Source organism: Balaenoptera physalus (assembly GCF_965194825.1).
Source record: "Balaenoptera physalus genome assembly, chromosome: 10".
Lineage (NCBI taxonomy): Eukaryota > Metazoa > Chordata > Mammalia > Artiodactyla > Balaenopteridae > Balaenoptera > Balaenoptera physalus.
In genome coordinates, this window is record NC_138889.1 from 89,976,288 (window position 1) to 89,999,297 (window position 23,010).

The 23,010-nt window shown below is 43.3% G+C and overlaps 1 protein-coding gene and 1 long non-coding RNA gene across 3 annotated transcripts in view; one reads left to right on the forward strand and one right to left on the reverse strand.

Moving 5' to 3' along the window:
• Window positions 1-23,010, reverse strand: part of SLC1A2 (solute carrier family 1 member 2) — a 112,505-nt gene that overhangs the window by 59,808 nt on the left and 29,687 nt on the right. The window lies entirely within an intron of this gene.
• LOC309636901 lies at window positions 2-22,669 on the forward strand. Its single transcript, XR_014250298.1, has 2 exons — window positions 2-17,225; window positions 17,280-22,669. It is a non-coding gene; the product is annotated as an uncharacterized lncRNA (long non-coding RNA).

Consider the following 23,010-nt stretch of genomic DNA (forward strand, 5'->3'; position numbering starts at 1 on the left):
AAAGAATGGATATATGTATATGTATAACTGAATCACTTTGCTGTGCACCTGAAACTAACACAACATTGTAAATCAACTATACTTTAATAAAAAATAAAAATTAGGGCTTCCCTGGTGGCGCAGTGGTTGAGAATCTGCCTGCCAATGCAGGGGACACAGGTTCGAGCCCTGGTCTGGGAAGATCCCACATGCCACGGAGCAACTGGGCCCGTGAGCCACAATTACTGAGCCTGCACGTCTGGAGCCTGTGCTCCACAACAAGAGAGGCCGCGATAGCGAGAGGCCCGCGCACCGCGATGAGGAGTGGACCCCGCTTGCCGCAACTAGAGAAAGCCCTCGCACAGAAGCGAAGACCCAACACAGCCATAAATAAGTAAATAAAAAATAAATTTAAAAAAAAAGTACTCCTTTCATGGAATTAAAAGATTAAAATAAATAAAAATAAATAAATAAAAATTATAAATAAATAAATAACAGAATATTTTAAAATTAGGAATAATGTGGCATGGTCTGGTAGAATGCCCAGATGATAACATTAGTCAAAATATAAGCTTCTTAGTCTTCCCTTAATGGCCTAATATTCTACTTATCTAGTTAGTCTGGGGGCAATCTCTGACTATCTGGCATACGTGTGTGTTGATGATCGCTCAGACAGTCTAAAGAAGAAAATAGGGCATGAAGCTCATAGCAAGCAGACAGGGGCTTTCTGACCGGCAAGCAGTAAGTACCACTTCCTCCCATCACCAAGTGAAACAGACGGAAAAGTTCTTTTTACAGCACAGCAGGGAAAATGATCAAAACTATCTTTTTAACATGGATAGACCATATTTCTATGCTTGCATTAGGATCTTTTTATATTTTTTAAACACTTCTCCAGCCAGTAATCCGAAGCTGTAAACCAGGAAACTGCCAACGGAGAATGGAGGCCGTACGTGTTCAGAAATGGTGAATGCATTCGTTAGCCAGCCCTTGGCAAAAACTCTATGGGCCCCTTGAGAGCGTAATCCCCTGCCTTCTGCTTCATTTGAAGCCCTCCTGCCACCGAAGTTAGAATCAGGCACATGGTTGGTATTTCAGTGAGACTCACAAGTATTTAAACCAGACATTCTGGCAGGATCCACACGATGTAATGAAAGTGTCAAGCATCAAGACAGCCGTGGCCAAGTGAAAACACACAAATATTAGGTTAACGTACACACCCGATCCAGCAGTGTGGTCGGATGCCTACTGGCCACACTTCTTAGTTGCACAAAATCGCTGTGTGTTTAATGATTTGTCTTTTAAGCCATGACAAGATGTCCCTGAAGCCCTGAATCAAAACAGCCACGTCAAAGTGGCAGCATCAAAATGTCATGAACCCACGAGTACTGAGAGAATGCCTGTGACTTGCCCTCTTGAAATTAAACATGTGCTCCAGGCTCAGAGGAGCTCCTAACCTCTGCACATAGAAAATCATTATTAAAGTACATCAGGGCCTTGGCTGGCCTCTGGGGAAGCAGGGAGTCCCCTGAGAACTCTTTGTAAAGATCCTAGACCAGTCTAAGTGATCCCTGCATCCCCCAGAACACAAGGAGAGCTTGAAATGGAGAATATTATAGAACATAACATTAAATAATATTGTATAGCATAATACAGAGCTGCTTCTAAGCCTTATATATCTTCAGAAGAACAGATATAATTTTGTTTTTGTTTTTGCTTTATTTTATATTCACCATTTCCAATGCTCTTTATTTATTCCTATAGTTCTGGGTTTTTTTCTTCCAGTTTTATTGAGATATAATTGACACACAGCACTGTATAAGTAAGCAGCATGATAATTTTTTTAACAACTTTATTGGAGTATAATTGCTTTACAATGGTGTGTTAGTTTCTGCTGTGTAACAAAGTGAATCAGCTATACATATACATACATCCCCATATCTCCTCCCTCTTGTGTCTCCCTCCCACCCTCCCTATCCCACCCCTCTAGGTGGTCACTCGTGGGAAGCAGCCGCATAGCACGGGGAGATCAGCATAATAATTTGATTTACATACAGCATGAAGTGATTATCACGGTAAGTTTAGAAAACATCCATCATCTAATATATGTACAAAATTAAAGAAATAGAAAACAATTTTTTCCTTGTGATGAGAACTCTTAGGATTGACTCTTTTAACAACTTTCATTACATCCCTAGAACAGATATAGTTTTTCAAATGAGATTACACATATCCACAGCTCTGTGAATGCCGGTTACTGAATGCACATGGTAACAGCGGCGATAACAAGGATAACTGGTATTTACTAAGGACTCTGTGTGTCCAACACTATAGTCAGTGATGAGTAAGGTGTAATCCTCGTGCTTAAGGAGCTCTTAAGGGGAAACACAAAGCACGTTGCATGGTACTTGTCTGCTTTACATATGGGCCACGATAAGGCCCTGTACAGGATGTTATGGGACATGGTAAGAATGGTGTCTAACCTAGCTTTGGGGAAGAAGAAGACTGTTCAAGAAAGACCCCCAGGAGGGGCTGATACCAGAGCTGGATCTTAAAGGATGGATTTAATTTAAATGTCTACATCCTTTAACACCTGGTCCCAAGCGCTTGATAAATGTTTGCTCAAAGAAATTAAGAATTGGAGAGCAGCTATACAGGGCACTGTGCTTTCTCCTGGGAACCAGGCCCTTCTACAGTAGACTGGCAGCATACCACCTAGCACCCCTCATATCATTCTGCATCTGTTCCACAAATTCCCATTGCACATACATTACAGGCCCCATGCTGTTCTAGGTGATAAAATATCACAATAGACAAAATAGACAAAGCCCTTGCTCTCACGGGCTACACATTTTAGTGGGATAACAAATAAATGAATAAATATATTTCAAGTGGAGATCATGTGCTAGGAAGTGGGTGACAGGTGGGAAGAAGGCAGAGTTATTTTGCATCAGGTGGTCAGGGAAGGAGGGCTTCGTGATAAGGGGACATTTGAACAGAAACCTGGAGGAATAAGAGGTCTCCTAAATTACTTATGCAGTTTGTCCAGAGCTTAGCAAATAAATGGCATACACACAATTTGGAAATCTGTTGGTCCAAACTAGAGCCCGAAGCTCCCACCAGATGCCAATCTTGGTGTCCACGCATTGGTTTTTAGCACAGGCACTGATTCAAATAAAAGTCAAGGCAGTAATGCTGCATCCCATTACCATCATGAATATGGTGGAGGTTCATTGACTGTCCCAGTTCCAAGCAAAAGAAATGGATATCAGAGAAAGGTGAGTTGGACACAGGAGGAGGCCTGAGGTCACGACAGCCTGCAGATTTACTTCTTTGGCAACGAACAGAAAGGGCAAGGCCTGATCTGGGTAGGTCCACTGTATAAAGACAATAAGTTATTTCAAATGTGCACACTTATCCCTTCATTCATGTTCCCTCCCTACAACTTGTGGCCATGCAGACGGAACCAAGAAATAAGGATTTTGAAAGCCCAGGCGTGGCTTGGTTATGTGAAATCCATCAAGCCTGATGCTCTCCCCACACTGTTCACCACCTCTATTTCTACTCGAGTGCCTTCTGGATGGAAGATTTAGCAACGTAATTCTTTAATACAGTATAAGCCAATTCCCCCACACCTCTCTCCATTGCCCAGCAAAGTAAGGCCATGCGATGGGAGAGCTGTTTGTATAATTTAAACTTGAACAATGAGCCTATAATTTCCTTCAGCCTTAGCTTCTCCACTAAACTGTTTAAACAGCTGTTAATTTTGCAGTCGCTGCCCCGTTCTTTCTCACACAAATGCACGTGAGTCCTGTTTCAAAGGCAAGCTCAGCTTATCATGCAAAACATCCTCTGTGACTCCAAAGGGAACGTGTAATGGGGCTGGTGCTAAATTTTAAACAATTCTCAGGACCTGCTTTTCATTTGCATTTGCTTTCCCTTGCTCTGCCAAGAGCCTCTAATAATAGGCTCATTAGATGTGGTGTTGGATTCGGATTTCCTGCCTGTACAATTCTGTGTCAACTTATCTGGCACCAAATTCTTTTTCCTCCTTCGCTGGTTCAATGAGGTGACAACAGAATGTTCCCCAAGGAACCTAAAAGCAACCGGTGTGTTTTTGCCTGGAGGATGTGAGGTCTGCAACAGGTATCACCCATCTGACCCTCTGCTACCCAAGTCTAAAGACCTCAGAGGCGCAGAAGAGACAATGTCCAGAAATGGCCCTAAATGGGGGACACTAGGTCAGACCCTCAAGAGCAAAAATAGTGTTTGTTGATGGGGCTTTCCCCCAAGGCGGTCAAGGTATTTGGAAAAGGATGCCGGAAATACCAGTGCTGTCAGCTCTGAGCAACACAAAACAGTGATTACAGCTGTAACTGTCCCACATCTGGGAATTCCCTGGTTCCCTAAAGAATGTCACACCCACAGGGAGAAGAACTGGAACTCTAAAACAGCTGGGAATTTCCACCAACCAGTCTCTTCACCCATGCTAGATCCTGTAAGACCTGGTTTAACCATGTAAAGGATGCTCACTGACCAAGAAGTCAGAATCTCTCTGACAGATACTGTGTCCTCATCGATCCTGAGAATGAATGAAACCTAGAGGTTCACAGCCTCCAAATCTCCTTCAGTCCCTTCTGTTCACTGTGTCCATTTCCTAGATCACATAAATGCTTTCTGGAAAGGTCCTGCCAGTGAACACCAGACTTCACAAATGATACATCTTAAGCTTCTCCTTGAATATCGGAAGGTCTGGCTAAAGAGCACAGTTTACAATTATTCCAAATTATGACGGGATTGGACCTAGTAGACAGCATGAGATGGGAAGTCAGGAGGTCTGGGTTCTAACTCCAGGGCTGCTGTTAACTGGCTGTGTCAGAAATAATATAAGATTGATGTAAAGTTACTTGACCATAATCAACAGACAGAAGAGTAAAGCACTATGAAATGATAAAAACACACTCTTAGTATGAAATACCAATGGGGTTTAGGTATCAATTTTGGCAGATTTTTATATTTGAGGTCCCAGGCTCTTAATCTGTAAAATAATAGGGCTGGATTAGAAAGTCTTTAACGTTCTAAAATTCTGTGATTCTCTAATTCTTCTGGGGTGGGAGGTGGTAATTAATAGCCTTCAGTTCCAGAGATGCAGCCTTCTTTCTATTCTATCCAGCACTGAATGAGCTTAGAGATCATGGGTGACTTAGAGATAAGAGACAAACCAATAACAACAGTGACAACCATTTCTTTATGTCTTTATCTCCATTTTTACCTTTCCTATCTCTGCTACATAAACATGTTTTTTCTAGTGCTACTAAAGCTGAGTTTGGGGTCAAATTCAGTATACAATTCAGACACAGGCATCATCTTAATCCCCCATCCACGCTTGACCAATTCTCAGTCTAGACTTCTAAGGTGGGCAGGTCAATGCCGTGGGAATATAGTCAAACAGGTGAACTGGCATTGGGACCAGCCAATAGCCAAATCCACCATTGAATCACTAAGAGGCCACCTATCTCATTCATAGTCAACTCCCTTGGAACCGGACAGAATGCTCTCACAGGAACATTCAAGATGAAAAATTGAGGGAAAGGAATCCTGTCTCCATATCACTTCCCAGGCCAAGGGGCTCAAACTGGCTAATGACATGAATCGCAAATAGAGAGTCAGGTGGGACTTTGGATGTTCTCACACAAGAAGTAGTAGGAGAGAAGGAAGAAGTAATAGGAGACAAAACCATGACGGAATAAATAAAATAGCACTCACTCTGCCGAGAACCAGAAGTCAAAACACTGGCTCTGATGAGCAGCTGAGAGAAGGCACCTCGGTGGAATGAAATTACATAATAACGTGGTCGTTGGATTCTTGGTTAAAATCTACCCTTTCCAGCTGTGGCTGGGACAAGGCATTCATTTAATCTCTTGGACAATAGCATTCAATTCACTGGGTCATTATAGAGCCTTCAATAAGATAATAGTTATGAAAGCACCAACAGCATCTAACATATAATTGATATTCAATTTTAGTTTGCTTTCTTTGTCGTAAATGCCTAAAATGGTGCAAAATGACCATTCAGGTAGCTTAGCTACTGTTGAGTTTTAATAAGTCACTTTAGCAACAAATGGTATTTGTGCTTTTTACAAAAAGAAAGTCCCAGAAGGGGGTCCAAGTGGGTGGGAGCCTGGGAAGTTCCCGCTGCTGTAGGCTTCCCCACTGTGGAATGGCCTAGACTACCTCTCCAAGAGCATCAGGAGTACAGTCTCAAGTATAAAACCTTTGGACTTTTGTGAAGTCCTCCCCAGGGTAGAGACTTAAGTCGGCCTTGACCCAGTGGAATTGCCCATTTCCAGAAAGGCTCACCACCCAAAACAGAAATAAGACACCAAGGAACAGTAAACCTCCAGGCCCAAGAGACAGACTGGGATGGGGGCGTTTGATCTTCCCAAATTGGGAACCCTTTCTAAAAATAAAGATTGAGCCATGGCCTAGGAGCACACTGGCCAGCCCGGTCCCCAGAGGCATGTCGATTCTGAAGTAACTGCCACCCCCTCTGGTTCACGGAACAACATGAAAATACATTTGAAAACTTCACATAACTTCAGTAAACTGGAGGAGATTCATGGGGCGTGCACTCTGGGTTTGAGCCACAGGGAACTTGGCCCCAATCAGTCTGCCTTGAGACAAACCGTCTCTTCTGGCTAAGATGTCCTCCCCACCCTACCCTCCAACCCAGCCTTCATAGACTAATTTCTATTTCTTCTTCAAAACTCAATTCAAGTGTGACTTCCCTCGGGAAGTCTTTATTGACTTCCAAATTTGCCTTTTGGATGCTCCTTCTGCAGCTTACCCGGGCTTACCTGTGCTTACCTCTCTCAAGGTATTTATCACAATTGACTTGTCTGTTTCCCCACTAGAATATAAACTCTTTGAAGGCAAGATCTTGACTTACTTGACTCTGTCTTCCCCACACTCAGCATGGTTTCTGGCAGATGCTCAATTATTGTATGTTTAAAAACCATAAATGAATGAATGGGTGACTAGATAAAAAACATGTTCTAGTCACAGGTTCTGTGTGACACAGTTCTAGAGGGTAGTATTCTCAAAGACTAGGAAATCTGAGAGGAAGAGAGAAGAGAACAAAAGCACAAACACCTGCATTAGAAAACCCAGTGGGTGGCAGGAAGGGGCGGGTCAGCACCACCCAAGGCTGGCCCTTCCCTGTCGGTGGTTTTGATCCAGCTGCCCTGCCCAAACTTGGAGGCTCCACTGCTTCCAGCATTCCTTGGGGGAGGGTGGAGCCATGAACCAATCTGGGCTCAGCTAACGTGGCCTTCAGGGGAAACTGATGAGGACACAGAAAGACACCTTAGGACTCAATTGCCAAGATCAACATCCCTAAATTTGGATTCTCCAAAATGTGATCTTTCAACCAAAGAGCCTGGGCATTTATTCCCTTCCCAATGGGATTCTGATTTTGAGGTGCTCCCTTGATTAACAGAGTTCTGGATTTGGCCCTGAGGCCGGAGAATTTCTTTCTCTAGCCCCAGAAGCTTCCCAGACTGAGCCTTCCCAATCAGTCCCCCAGACAGGGGAGTGGCTGGAATGTTGACTAAGTGGCTTAATTAGCTGCAGGGCCTTCAGGCACCAGCAGAAACTGGGTGAGGCGTCCAGGAGCTGAGACTTTCTGGGCGTTTTGGTCACACCCTACAACTGGTTTTCTTCAGTGCAGTCCTCTCTCTCTTCGTGAGCAGAGCAGTCTGTCTGTGGGCCTTTTCTCTCCTTTTAGACGAAGCAGACAGGCATGAAACACAGTGTTAGTTCCAAGCAAGAAGGCAAGTCACCACCGTGACCATGCAAATGGTCAGATCTCCCAGGGCTGGCGTTCAAAAGGCCACACTGTGGGGTGATGCTTCAGGACTTCTTTAAGGTTTCTCTATTGCTCTTCAAAGTCACCCACTTCTGGCTCCCAGAGGCCTTGAAATTCCTTCTTCGAGAGATACCTGTTCCTTTGTATCCCCTCAGGAGACCAGATTAAAGCCAGAAATCCAGGGAAAAGTATTCACTGACACCCCAATGTGAAGGAGCTTCTCAGATCTATCCTGAAGAACAAGACTTGCTGGGGAAAACCTCTCGACACAGGTTCTGACCAGAACCACATCCAGAAGCCAAATAAAAAGAGGGGAGGTCAGGACACTGGAACTTTGCTACTGCCCCAGGCAGTTCTGAAGTCACTGAGTTCAAAACTCTGTGGCCTCAACAGGGTTTCTTGAGGCTAGCAATTTTCTTTTTCTTTTTACTTCCTTTTTTAATTTGGAGGCTATGTTCACATGTGTGTTCAATTTCTGAAAATTAATCAAGCTAGTTGCTTAAGATCTATGTGCTTTTTTGTGTGCACCTTAGACTTGAATAAAGACTTTAAAAATAAACAAGCAAACTAAATAAATTATGGTGTTAGAAGTAAATATATATTATATTTCTAGCTTGGACCCCAAATGGCTGATTGCAATGGCGGTGGATTTGCCAACAAAAGAACAGGTACTAATTTGACCCAAAAAACACCTTATATTTGGGGAACATGTAAGGTCTCCTTCAGGTGAGACAAAAGCAGTGGGGCTTCTGGGTAGCCCAGGTTACAAGAGAGTGGTCTCACAGGCCAAAAAAAGAAATTCCTGGTCTTTATCTGCCTCTGCTTTTCCATGCCCATAACTGCAAAGTACTCTCACACACAGTTTATCTTACAAAAGAAGATTCCCTGAAGGCTTGTCCCTTTGTGTTCCTCTTTTATTTTATTTTTTTAACATCTTTATTGAAGTATAATTGCTTTACAATGGTGTGTTAGTTTCTGCTGTATCACAAAGTGAATCAGCTATAAGTATACAGACATTCCCATATCTCCTCCCTCTTGCATCTCCCTCCCATCCTCCCTATCCCACCCCTCTAGGTGGACACAAAGCACCGAGCTGATCTCCCTGTGCTATGCGGCTGCTTCCCACTAGCTATCTATTTTACATTTGGTAGTGTATATATGTCCATGCCACTCTCTCACTTCATCCCAGCTTACCCTTCCTCCTCCCCATGTCCTCAAGTCCATTCTCTACGTCTGTGTCTTTATTCCTGTCCTGCCCCTAGGTTCTTCAGAACCATTTTTTTTTTTTAGATTCCATATATATGTGCTAGCATATGGTATTTGTTTTTCTCTTTCTGACTTACTTCACTCTGTGTGTTCATCTTTTAAATTATAAATAATAACCAACATTTCATCTGTTGACCTTTAAACACATAAGTTAATAATAACTTAATAATAAGCATAGTTCACAAAATATTTTCACACCCATTGACTTATTTCCTCATGACACCCCTGAGAGGAAAGGAATTAGTCCTTCTTAGAAATGGAGATTCTGAAACTAACACACCATTGTAAAGCAATTATACTCCAATAAAGATGTTAAAAAAAAAAGGAAAGAAATGGAGATTCTGAAGCTCGCCCAAGTTCAGACGCAGCAGAACTGGAACTTGAACCGGGTTGTCAAGCAGCTAGAATTAAACCTGTGCTGCGCTCTGCCTTTGAGTCCAGGGTCCTTTGGCTACATCCTCTCTAGGGATGTTTGCAGAGTGACAGATAGAACAAAACTTCCGTCTCTGCCCAGGCACTAGCAAGTTATGGGACATGTGATCCTAGCTCCTGGAGAAGGACAACAGAGAGAGGAGTGCGCCCCTAGGGGAAGGAAAAGGCATCGTGAGCTCTGGAAAGCCATCACCTTGCTGCCCGTCTTGGACAATCCATGCTCCTGGACGCCCACGCCCCGCAGCGGCCTCAGGTGTACCACTGAGCGGACTGGCGTCCACTGAAGTGGCTCCTCCCCTCAGGCAACCGCAGCGTGCAGGAAACACGGGCTGGTGTGAGATGCCTCCAGGGGTCACTCCAGCTCCCCCACTTCTTCACCGGGAAGGACTCTTCACCTCAGAGGCACTCACATGTCTGGTAACGTGTAATCATAAGGATAAAAATCATGATGATGACAATAATGATAGCAAGTAACGTTCATGCAAAGCTTACTTCGTACCAGGCAGTTAGACATGCTTTTTCTAAGCGTTTTATGTGTATGAACTCATTTAATACCCACGATAATCTCAGGAGGTAAATATATTATTAGCAACCTTTACTGAAGGGGAAACTGAGGCACAGGATGGTTAAATGATTTGCCCAATGTCACAGTTAGTGGGTAACAGAGTCTGGATTTGAACCCAGGCAGTCTTGAACTTGGAAGAACAGGTCAGCCCACTCTCTCTCTCCAGAACTAGAAAAATTGCTCTCTTTGTGCTAACCACAAACATTGACACTGATCCTTTGACCAAGAGAATGATTTTGGTTTGGGGGAGAAAAGTCCAGAGAGAAGGCTAATGCCTAGTCCAAACCAAAGCCTGATGCAAGAACTACACACAGTCCTCATGGAATTCTAGAATTTCAGAACCAGGGAAGCTCTCAGTCTTCCCTCAACCTCAACCTCAATCTCAGACAAATTATCTGGTTTGTCCTGATTATCTGGTCTGGAGGCCCCAAATCTGTCTCTGGATTACTTTTGATCTCCAAAATACAAAAACCTACACACGGATGCTTAGAGCAGCTCTATTCATAATTGCCAAAACTTGGGAGCAACCATGATGCCCTTCATTAGGTGAATGGATAAATAAACTGTGGTATATTCAGATAATACAATATTATTCAGTGCTAATAGAAAAGAAATGAGCTATCAAGCCATGAAAGACACGGAGGAAACTTAAATGCATATAACTCAGTGAAAGAAGACAGTTTGAAAAGGCTACATGCTGTATGATTCCAACTATATGACATTCTGGAAAAGGCAAACTAGGGAAGCAGTAAAAAGATCAGTGTTTGCCAGGGGTAGGGATGAAAACACAGAGCACAGAGGAGTTTTGGGGGCAGTAAAACCAGTATCTATATGATACTATAATGGCAGATACATGTCATTGTACATTTCTCTAAACCCATAGAATGTACACCACCAAGAGTGACCCCTAATGTAAACCATGGACTTTGGATGACAATGACGTGTCAGTGTAGGTTTGTCAATTGTAACAAACGTACCACTGTGGTGGGGGGATATTACTAGTGGGGGAAAATGTCCACATGTGGGAAAAGGGGGTCAATGGGAACTCTCTGTACCAGCTGCTCTATTTTGCTGTGAACCTAAAACTGTAAAGTTTCTAAAAACTTTAACTTTTAAACTTTCTATAAATTTTCTTAAAAAATTAAGTCTATTTAAAAAACCGCAGATCTCTAAGCCCCATCCCTCAATATCCCAATTCAGCGCATCAGGTGGGTCCTAGACCTCCCGACTTTTTAGAAAGCACCCAGCTGACTTTGGTGTCGTCAATCCATGCGCTGATGTCTAGTCAACACCCAGACAGGTGCAGTGAAGGAGAGCTTTTGACTTCACATGTCTCATCGTCTTGCCATTGGACAGCTTTGACTATTACAAAGCTCTTCGTTTACCATGAGCCTAAATCTGTTTCCCTGTAGCTTCTACCCACTGGTTATTTTTCTACCCTGGGGAACCAGTTAACAATAATAGTAGTTAACACGAGGCAATGTACTAGACACTTCACATGCACTATCTCATTGACCACTCGAAACACTTTCACGAGGTAGATACTATTATTATTCCTTCTTTATAGATGAAAAACTGGAGATCAGAGAGGTGAGGTCATTTGCCCAAAGCCGGGCAGCTGGTGAGTGGCTGAGTTGGCATGTGAACCTAGCTCTACCTGTGCGAGGTGCATGCTCTTAATCACAACACACTTGTAATACGTGAAGCCTAACTCCTCCTCCACCCACCAGCTTTCCAGGCACATGAAGGAAGCTCTCCTCTCTGCCCAGATTTTCCTCTTCCTCAAATTCCTCACCATCCTGGTTGCAGCACCTCAAACCATTTACATCCCATTACAATGTTCCTCCTAGACCGGACACAACCCTCCAGGTGGGGTCTGGCCACGTCCCTGCCCCCCCGAGCCAGTCAAGGGAAGGCTTTCTAAAATCTACCAGAGCTGAGGCTTCGGTCCTGCCTTTGAAGAATGAAGGCCAGTAGGTAACTTCACACTTGAGAAAGACGTTACTAGGTGTACTGGTAATAAATAAGGACCATTGATTGACTTTTTATTGTGTACCAGCATAATAATATGGATACAGAATAATGCCCACTCCCCCAAAATGTCCATGTCCTAATCCCCAGAGCCTGTGACTATGTCAGTTACATGGCCAAAGGGAATTAAGGTTGCTAATTAACTGAACTTGAGATGGAGAGTTTATTCTGGATTATTCAAGTGGGACCAGTATAATCGCCGGGATTCTTAAAAGTAGAAGAAGGCAGGAGAGAGAGAGAGAACTAGAGAAATGGCAACATGAGAAAGACTCAGCCCAACATTGCTGGCTTTGAAGATGGAGGAAGGAAGGGGCCATGAGCCAAGGAATGCGTGAACAGCTTCTGGAAGCTGCCAAAGCAAAGAAACAAACTCTTCTTTAGGGCCTTCAGAAAGGCACACAGACCTGCTGACACCTTGATTTTAGCCCAGTGAGACCCATTTTCGTTTCTGATCTGCAGAATTATAAGGAAACAAATAAATCCGTGCTGCCTTAAAACACTCAATTTGTCTCAATTTGTTACGGCAACAACAGAAAGCTAATGTAGTACCAGATCCCAGGCTAAGTATCTTATTTGATGTTTATAATAAGCCTAAGAGGCAAGGTGGCAGATACTGAGAGTTTTTATCAATATCCACTCCTCTCCTTCTAGAGTCCTGTCCAGAGAGGCTGTATGCTCGAATACTTGCTTCTCAGCCTCCCTTACTGAGATGTAGGCAGAATTCTTCGACACCACCCTTCCTTCCTTCTTCCAGCTTTGAGGGAAGCTCTAGATAAACACAGGCTAAAGCAACATCTTTGCTTAACCACTAACCTGTTTCAAAGGCTGGTCAACATCATGTTTCTAAATGGCTCCCATCACCTGTAAATATTAATGAAGGGAAACCCCACTACAATGGAGTCAGAGGACCAGAAGGGAGAGCTCTCATGCACAGACCAACAGGAAGAGACATACTTTGCATCCCCAGCAGGGAGAGACCCTACTTTACTCCCCTGAGCAGGAGGAAGAAAAATTTCTGCTTGCCTGGCAACAGTTCAGCTAGTGAGAGACTGTCGCAACTCAGCCAATGAAAAGCCCCTAGACTTTGAACTCCCAGTTTCCTCCAATGGACTTTTTTTGTTTATAACAACCCCATCCAACTTCCCCTTCTCCTCCATAAAAGAGTCTCCTCTCCTTTGCTTTACCAGACTTGCACATGTTTCACCATAGTTGCATGTCCCAAACTGCAATTCTTCACTGCTCCCGGGTAAACCTCTTTTGCTGGTAAAAGTAACTGACTGTTTTATTGCTTTAGCTTAACAATAAAGCCCAAGGTCAGGGCCTCCCAGATGACTTGTGTTTTTTCTTGCTTTGGTTCCTTCTAATAAGCCGCTAAAGATGTGGCTATTGATCAGCCAACTAAATATTCAGTCCCTGCTAATTCCACCAGATTGACTGCCCAATCTCCTCTTAACTAGTTTTATATGTTTATTTCACAAGTGATAAACTGAGTCATTCAATCACCACAGAAGGGTAATCCTCTCACCAGGAAAATTCCTTCTTAAGTGAAGAATGTGCATTTCTCAAACTGGTAGCTTATTGAGACAGATTGGTTCACAGTGCTCTACAGAAACGTGGCACAGCCCACAAGTGGACTACATCCTTTTTCATGATCCATTTCCCCCTTTTTAATAGCCAGTCGTAGTTCATGGTGTTCTAGAACTGTATTGCTTCTTACATTAGAACCTGAAATCTTAATTGACTCTGATGTTGTTTCTTTGAGTAATCCTATCTTGAGCCCCCAACCTACTTTTCATGCCTGTAATATCCTGCACTTCACATTTCATCACATTCAGATTGTCTCCTTGATGTCTGAATGTCTTCCCCACTAGACTTTAAACTCTGCAAGGCAAGGGCCTGTATCTACCCCTGGACCCAATACTCATTAGGTGCTCATTAAGACTTTGTTGAGGTACAGGTACAAGGGGGACCCAAGTCTATAGGATCTAGGAGGTAACTCTGGCAAGTGGCAGAAGCCTTCCCAACTCAGGCACTGAACAAGAGGCTACTCCTATGGATACAGATTTGGAGAGGAGCCTAAACAAAGCACAAGGAAAGGATGTACAAAACTCCTTAGCCTTGAAGTTGACCAGAAGCTCAAACTGATGTCTGATGACCTTGCCAAAAGCAACCAGGGCTTCTAATTAGCACAGGTGATCATACCTTGACTTTTTATGCATTCCTGAAGTCCTTCCAGCAGCAACTCTCCCTGACACCCCTGGAAGTGGTCTGGTATGTTGGCCACTGGACCACCAGCACCACTTCACTTCACAGCAACTGAGGTGAAAGTCCTTCATCCCAGGTGCTTGGGAAGAAAGGCTCAATCTTGTTCAACTTGTAAAATCTTTCATTTATTTAACTGTGGTTTCTTTCTGTGTCAAGGCCTTATCTGGTTGGCTCTTAAATCATGACATCAAAACAAGGATCATGTCTTGTCATTCCTTGTATCCACCATATAATGGCATGTACAATGCCAGGCACCCAAGGTGTTCAGTGAAAACCAGTCGATCAAATTAAGTGCTAGGATAAAATATGGTAATAGTGAGGCAGGAGATAGATGGGTTTCAGCCTAGGCATTTACAACTGGCCTCCTATTCACATTTCTTGGGGCAGGAAAGAGATGGGCTCTAGGCCGGACATTTACAACTAGTCTCCTGTTTACATTTCCTGAGGCAGGAGGCAAGTGGGCTCCAGGCTAGATATTTATGACCAGCCTCCTGCCTGCACTTCGAGATGGAAATAACAACAAGAACAGGGTAAATAGCTGGACTTTGCCTCCTGTGGACACTTTAAGATAAGTTAAGGCAGGGACAGTGAGGGGCTAGGCCCTGTCTGAGTAAAAGATCAAGAGGTCACATATTTCCCATCCTTGGGGCAAGGGAGACACTGCACACATGCAGAAAGGTTGCTTGGGGTTCAAAAAGGAGGGGGTGCCACCCCATAATAGGTGATGCCAAGGCCCCCATAGGCCTCTGGGCTGGAATCCATCTTGGAAAAAAGTTGCGCACGCATGTTGGGGAGGGCCCTAGGGTGGGTCAGGTGTGGAAAAAGAAACCGGGTAATTGGCCAAAGGTAAACAAAGACCCGAAAGAACTGCCCGATGTAAATGACTTAACCGCCTCTTTACTGCACTCCTCCTCATTAGGGGGGACGCCCACACCCTTTCTCTCCCGGTGTGTATCTCTGCTTGCCTTCTGCCTTAACTAAACAAACTGTTTCCCTGTGTGCTCTTCCACTTGTGTTGTGTCTCTAACAATAAACTCTGTACCTGTTTTTACAGTTTTTGCCTCCTTGAGAAATGCATTTTTCAGTGGGGGCAAGGGCCAGGGGAATTTTGCTTCCAGCCTCCAGACCCTGGAGGACTAGCAGCTAGGATTCCTGGTTTTCATCCAGGCTGCCCTGGTCCAGTTCCTGGGCAGAAAACTAAGATCTTACTTCAAGCCACCACTCACTGCTGTCTCTCCGAGATCAGTAGGGATTGGGTAGGATCTACAGTGTTCCTTGATATCAGTGTCCTGGACTCCAGGACACCCTAGGGCTTTGAGTTAACACAGAAGGGGCAGGCTTTCTTGCCCTGGGCAATTTTGCCTCCTTCCTCTACCCATCCCATCTACCCTAAGGTCACATTCTGCTCACATTCAGCCCACTGCCCCTTACTTGAAAACAGATGCAACTCCACAATCCAATACAGAGTAATCACTATTGTATGGGGAGAAGGGGAAGAGGTTTTACATCACACACCACCCAGCAAACACATAATAAAAGTTCATCCTAAGCATCTTTGTTCTTCCTCCTCATACTCCCCCAAATTTTTCACTCTCAATTTCCATAGTCCATTGAGCAAAACACAAGCCTGATGGATTGTCCAACAGCTGCCCAGCTGTTGTTCCTCCAGCATGCTCCTTGGAGTGTGTCTCTTCCCCATCCCTACACAGCATGTCAAGTACTCCCAAAGAGGTCTCTTTCTCAGCCACTAAGAAAATATTCGTATATTTTTACACTAAAAATAATGGAGAGAAGTCACAGAATCCATTCACTCCTTTAGGCAAGTATTCCTTTTCTTTACTGCTAAGTTCAGTCAGCAGTAACTTTAACACTATTAACGATAACAAGTTGGGAATTGATTCTAAAAACCTCTTAATTTGCAGTGATAAATGCCAATAAATTGTTAATCATTTAAATTTTTCTTAACTAAACATCAATGCTCTTAGTTTTGACCTTGTTATTGAAAAGTACTAAAGGTGTTTGACCACTTTCCTGCCTTAGTAAGTAATGTCTAAGGAACGTGACAAAACTTGAATGAAATAGGCAAGCTTTTCCACTTGGAGTGTGTTACAAGAAATGCTGTATACAATTTTTGAGGTGTTAATCCACACGACCATCTTCCCCCACTCCCAACTTCATTTTTTCCCCACCAGTTCTCCCTTTCAGTTTATGTAAGTGCTTATAAATGCAAGAGTAACACACAGTTGTTGTTACTGTTTTTTAAATTTGAATTATTTAACAAAATGTAAAAGCTAGTAGATTTCACATCAAAATCCAGATTTCTCCCATCTCTTAAAGTACTGGAAAAATCTAGCTATCCTCAGACTTAATTCCTGAGTGGCGACAATCAGCTAGAACTGAGAAGTGATTGTCCTTTAGACAGACACAGATTTTCCAGTCTGCCACAGTCCCCACCAGCCCCTATTGCTCCCTGACATGAAGGCCAAATGTCAAATACCACTTGTCATCATGTTTGCACTGCTGTTTTTCCTGAAAAAAATGTTAACAGGAGAGTAAACTACCTCCTGATTTCATCTGCACACGTGCCTGGCTCCTGTTAAGTTAGCAGGCCTTGTCCCATTTAGTTTCATCACTGAATAGATGGAGGCTTTCCCTGTGTGCTGAAATAAAATCCCCAAGCAAGGAATGAATATTTATTGGCCAGGCTACAAAGTAGGCAGAGCATGGTTTAGAGTGAATCATGTTGTTAGTAAAGATGTCACATGACTTACAACTTTGAGCAAAGTTTCCCAGGGGACAATTGTGAAAACAGAAAAGCAAGTGACCTGAGAGCAGATAGAGCCAATGGAGGAGGTACAGTCAATGTCAGGCTAGCAGGCCACAGAGGGTGGAGTAGGCTTTACATTGTCTTCTCAGCAGGTCTCCTTGATATCATGGTTGCAGGATTAGAACCTTCTAGAGTAATGACTCAGCGTGTGCTAAAATGCTGAGAATCACTTCAGCCTTTTTTTGTTACAAGTCTACAATAAAGGGTAGGGTGTGCAGATTTGGTCATTTGGATTCCAGCCTGTACAGTCCGGCTGAGCAGCAATTATTTACAGCATCTTTTAAGACAGACATTTTGTACAGTGTGAGAAGTGATTGTAAGTTATTGTACAACTGAGGAAGCAAGATTAAGTAACTTGCCTGCTGTCAAATAGCTAGGAAAGGGCAGAGCGGGAAATGACAGGCTGATCTGTGTTCATTCAAAACCCAATCTTTTTTCACCACAATATGTTGGCTGCAAGAACGTGGAACTTCCAGATGAGAATGCATTCTTAGATATTCCTTGAATTACTGCATCATAGACCTGTCCTTGAATTGTTCCAGGTAGAGTGAGTGTGTGTGTGTGTGTGTGTGTGTGTGTGTGTGTGTGTGTGTGTAGAAGAAAGGGATTATTGTTTTCCACTTTCCTCTGAATGATGTAAGGACTCATTTTTTGGAGAAAGGAAGACGGTCTGTCATGAGTTAGCACTAGGCTCCCAGCAGCAATGCAAAGTCAATGTGATCTAGTCTCAGATTTTCCCCCTTAGAAGATGATGATGAAAAGAGTTTTCTTGGCATTCCCCACCTCGTTCCCTTTGAAGGTAACCAGATAGGTCAGTTCCTCAACTGCATGCTATTGAATAGTCCCTCTTATTCATTGGTCTCGGTTATCAGTAATAGCGCTAGTTATACTACTATCATTTAGAGATACCAGCCCTGTGGCAAGTGACTTCCTTTGCTTGATCCTCATGAGTCTTTAAGGGGAGACTATTATTGTCCCCATTTTATAGACAAGGAAACTAACATGCCTAAACTTACCCACTAAGCAGCAGAACCACAGAACTAAACCTACATCTGTCCAATTCTAAAGCTCAAGTTTTTTAAGACTACATTCAAGGAACCGGGCAGCCAATTCAAATACTCCATCCTTTGGTCTTCTTTTTCTAACTAACCAGAGCCTAGAGCAGGAGTCAGCAAATCATGGCCCACCGAATGGACCACAAAGCATAAGATATTTACTATCTGACCTTTACAGAAAAAGTTTGCTGACCTTTGGCTTAGAGGAACAGTAAACCAAATCCCAAATGTTCAATTCTGTTTACTGAGGTCTCTGTAGTACTTGAGACCAGAGGACTGTGTGGTTTGTTTGTTTTTTTTCCAGAAATTTCATGTAATGTCTGAAACATTTATATTAACATATTTCCATACATATAAGGCTTGTTTTTGATTCATGAAAAATTTCTTTTCATTGATTTATGTAAATGACCCTGTGATGAAAGTTGGAAATAAATTTGCCAAAGAAAAAAAAGCTAAAGAGCTGTGGTCCTATAATATCCACCTCTCGGATCACTGCAGGACTACCGGTTAACCAAAACCCACAGAGGGCTTTGCTAGTCATGAAGAATTTGCCCAAAGCGTATGACCCACTTAGTGTAGATAAAAATGCCCGTGGGCCTCTCTCTGTCCATGTTGATGGGGGATTTGAGGGGAACCCTTTTATCAGCATACAGCCAAATTGGAACCTAGCTGTTTGGATGGCTCCTGGCATACCAAGCCAACAGAAATAGTGACAGAGGGCAGTAAGCAAGGCAATGAGTAACTATTCATTTTATTCACTGCTTTCAAAAGTAGCAAGAGGTGTTTGGTAATCTTCATGTAAAACAAACATCTGAGTCATCCCAACAGCAAGGAGTTCTCCTGAGTCATAAAAACACATGCTGGTCCAGAATAAGGTCTTTCCACTGGCTCAAGAATGTGCCAAGAATAATACCGATACTAAGTCACCACGCTACCCAGTTTGGATCCAAAAGTCAATGAATGTTTATGGTCTGATTCTACCTCTGTTTAAAAATGTACTAGGTGTACCATGTGTCTACAGGGCAGAGTCCTTCAAAACTGCAGGAGAAGGGCCAGAGGTAACAGCTGCAAATTCCAAAGTGCCACTAGTTTGCTGTATAAATTTGTTCATGTGTTGTCTCTGGTCTGAGCCTAAGATTCATTGGTAAAATGAGCCATTTGCATGGGATACCTCTGTGGTGCCATCTACTTGTGACTATCCCGTGACAAGGCCCAGTAGAGTACTGGCTTCTCACATGGTAATTCAGAGGAAGTTGTAATAAAAACCGGGGTCTTAGCCATTTCTCAGCCTTTCATTCTTGCCATACTTAACTGGGAAAAAAATTTGCTGGGGAGAAAAGTTACCTCCTTCTGTTGGAGCATACGGTTATCTAGCAATCAACATTATGGAAAAAGGTAGTCTCCATGTAGGGAGCAGGATTATAAATCAGGATCCTTCTCTAGCAAGGGATGAGTAAGGGCAGTCTTTGCTGAAGCACGGATTCCATGAAATCTCACCCAACTGGATCCATTCATCCCACAGGGCATTGAAGGGGAGCAGAACCTGCCAACCCAAAATATGCCTCTTTGGTATGAGGATTATTTTGAGCTGAAGTCAATCAAGACCCAGCAGACTCAGTTAAAGCTTTTTACCTTCCCCTTAACTGCCTAAAAGAATTTAGAAAGGAGGTCTGTATCTCTGGAAGAAAGCTATTACCAGAGGTAACTTTTTCATCTGAGAGACTTAATTGCATGGCAGGGCAAATGTTTGTTTGCCAAATATCTGCTCTTCTTCTCTCCCTGCAAATTGCCTTCCTCCCCTTTGAAGCCCTAGACCCCTATCCTTTTCCTTAGCTCAGGATGGTATATAAGTCTCGATTGCCTGGCTGCCTTTGGGTCTCACATCTCTATGGAGTTCCTGTACATATGTGCATAAGTAATTAAATTTGTTTTTCTCCTGTTAATTTGCCTTTTTATTACACGAGCTATCAGCCAAGAACCCAGAAGAGTAGAGGGAAGATTATCACCCCACTCCTACAGCCTCTTCTTATATTCTGCTTTGAAGAGAAGGACAGACACCAGGAGGAGTATAGTGGAGGGTGGGGCAACACAACCTCTCAGGGAGGTTGGTGTGTGGCTCAGTGCTATACCTTCACCAGCTGGAGGACTTTATAATGAGGACTGGACCTCAGACAGGCATCCCAGGGGACACACAAGACCTTCTGTCAGGGGTGTACTGGTCCCAACACACCAAACCAAGATAAGAAAATAAATTTGAGAATATCAAATGATTTTCAACAAGAGTTAAGCATACGTTGGTATAGAAGGATGGATGGATGGATAGATGGATAGATGGATGGACAGATGATTAGATAGATAGATAGATAGATAGATAGATAGATAGATAGATAGATAGATAGATAGACAGATAGAAAATATACACACTTGTTATTGTATACACAAAGATTACAGATAATATTTCTGGTGGATCACGGGACACTTAATAGTGATGGCCTCTGAGGAGAAGAATGAGTAAATGGGCATCTCAGGTGAGAAGGAGACTCATTTATTATTACCGCCTCTTTAGCAAAATTTGAATGTTTTGCCTTGTGTGTTAATTACTTTTTCAATGTAAGGATTAAAAATAAGAGAATTACCAAAAATACATTTAACGACAAACCCTTCTAGTTTCATCTCCCAATGACCCTAAAAGTCAGATGACCAGAACCCCATTTCCTCAAGCTTCCTGGTTAAGCTTTTCCTTTGAGGCTTGGTGAAATTGGCCATTGCAAACATACACCCTGGCGTGATCTTTTCTCCACGTCACTTCCCTGAACAGAGAGAGAAGAAGCAATGGGACCCAGCTTGTGACAGGCAAGCATGTTACACAGGACCTGCTGCTTCGGGGTCTGCCATAGCTCTCAGGTAAAGGGGAAGCGGAGCATTAAGGAGCCAGGGTTCCAGCCACAAAGCCTCCAGTACATCTGGGCACAGCCAGGTCCAGGGAGGGTATCTCTGGCACAGAGATCAAAGAGCTGGCCTCAGCCTGGCCCCCAAGGTACTGGAAGTCTTCAGAATGGTCTCAGCTTCCTATCAGCTTTATGTCAGTGGGCAAAGTTTGTCTTCAAGAGAACGGGACATGAAACAGAGCTGTCTCTCACACACACACACACACACACACACACACACACACACACACACACACACGCACATTCTATAAGCAGAACCTGGGTCTGGCTTTACAGCCCAGGGCTGGTATCTCCAGCTGTATGAGCCTCAGCTACTCATTTTCATCCCTCTGTCTCCTTAGAAGGAAAGAGGATTTCAGAGAAGATTAAATTAGATACAATAACTTCTGCTAAGTGTCTGCCACAGAGTAGCAGTACTGTCCTTTCTTCTTTCCCCATTTCCTTCGGCTATTTTTGAAATAACAAAATGCTTTTTAAAGCATTCAATTGACTAAAAGAGACAACATAAACCCCTGTCAAAATGAATTTTCACACTTCTTAGAAAATTCAGCAGACACTCCAGTGAGACTTGGATCTTTGGACTCATACGTAACAAGTTACGTAAGGGGCATCTTATTCCCCCAGTGTGCCCTCTGGGATTATGGCGCGCAGGCTAAGGGCAAAAGGAAATTACGTAAGCGTAATCCTGGGAAATCGGCAAACAAAGCAGAGACCAGTTCAAGAAGCAAGCCAGCGGTATGTTCCAGTGAATCTCTCAGAAGCCAGAAACTTCCAAATGTCTTAAAACACAGATGGAGTACATTTGGTTGAGAGTAGGGGAGAAAATTGTCGAAATATTTTTTAAATGGTACGTCAGGGCGCCAAACCACCTGAATAGAGGCTGGAACTGCCAACAGGGCAGGGCCTTGAAGGTCCCCTGCAGCTCTAGCCTGCTTATTAACCTCTTAATTGCTGCCTCCCAGGCAGGTCCAGGGCAGGGGATGAGGGAACAGAAACTTGAGGTCAGGGCACTCTACCAACAAGTGTGAAAGTATTTCAATATTTTATTTATTTATTTATTTACTTATTTATTTATTTTTGGTTATTTCATCTGGTTTATTACCTAGCCACAGACCACATCAGTGACAGAGGGAATTCTTCTAACATTAGTTTTAAAAGTATGGTTATAGGGGTTTTCCTGGTGGCGCAGTGGTTGAGAATCTGCCTGCTAATGCAGGGGACACGGGTTCGAGCCCTGGTCTGGGAGGATCCCACATGCCACGGAGCAACAAAGCCCGTGAGCCACAACTACTGAGCCTGCGTGTCTGGAGCCTGTGCTCCGCAACAAGAGAGGCCGCGATAGTGAGAGGCCCTGTGCACCGCGATGAAGAGTGGCCCCCGCTTGCCACAACTAGAGAAAGCCCTCGCACAGAAACGAAGACCCAACACAGCCATAAATTAATTAATTAATTAATTAATTTAAAAAGATACAAGATGCCCACTTCAATTTGCATTTCAGATAAACAATGAAACATATTTAAAAAAAAAAAAAGTATGGTTATAAGCCAGCTATGTACACCAACATATTCCTTTCCATAGGATTCTGCGTTTTCAGGGTTATTAAAGTATATAACATAACCCAAGCTATGATTCCATATTGACTTCCAGATCAGAAAATGCTTTATACCTCCAAATCACTTTCACATCGCTATCAATACACATATGGTAAAAGCCGGTTGTTTTTGCAAAATATTTCAACATTTTAACTACCAACTGAGTGTCAGCCCTGGAGGAGA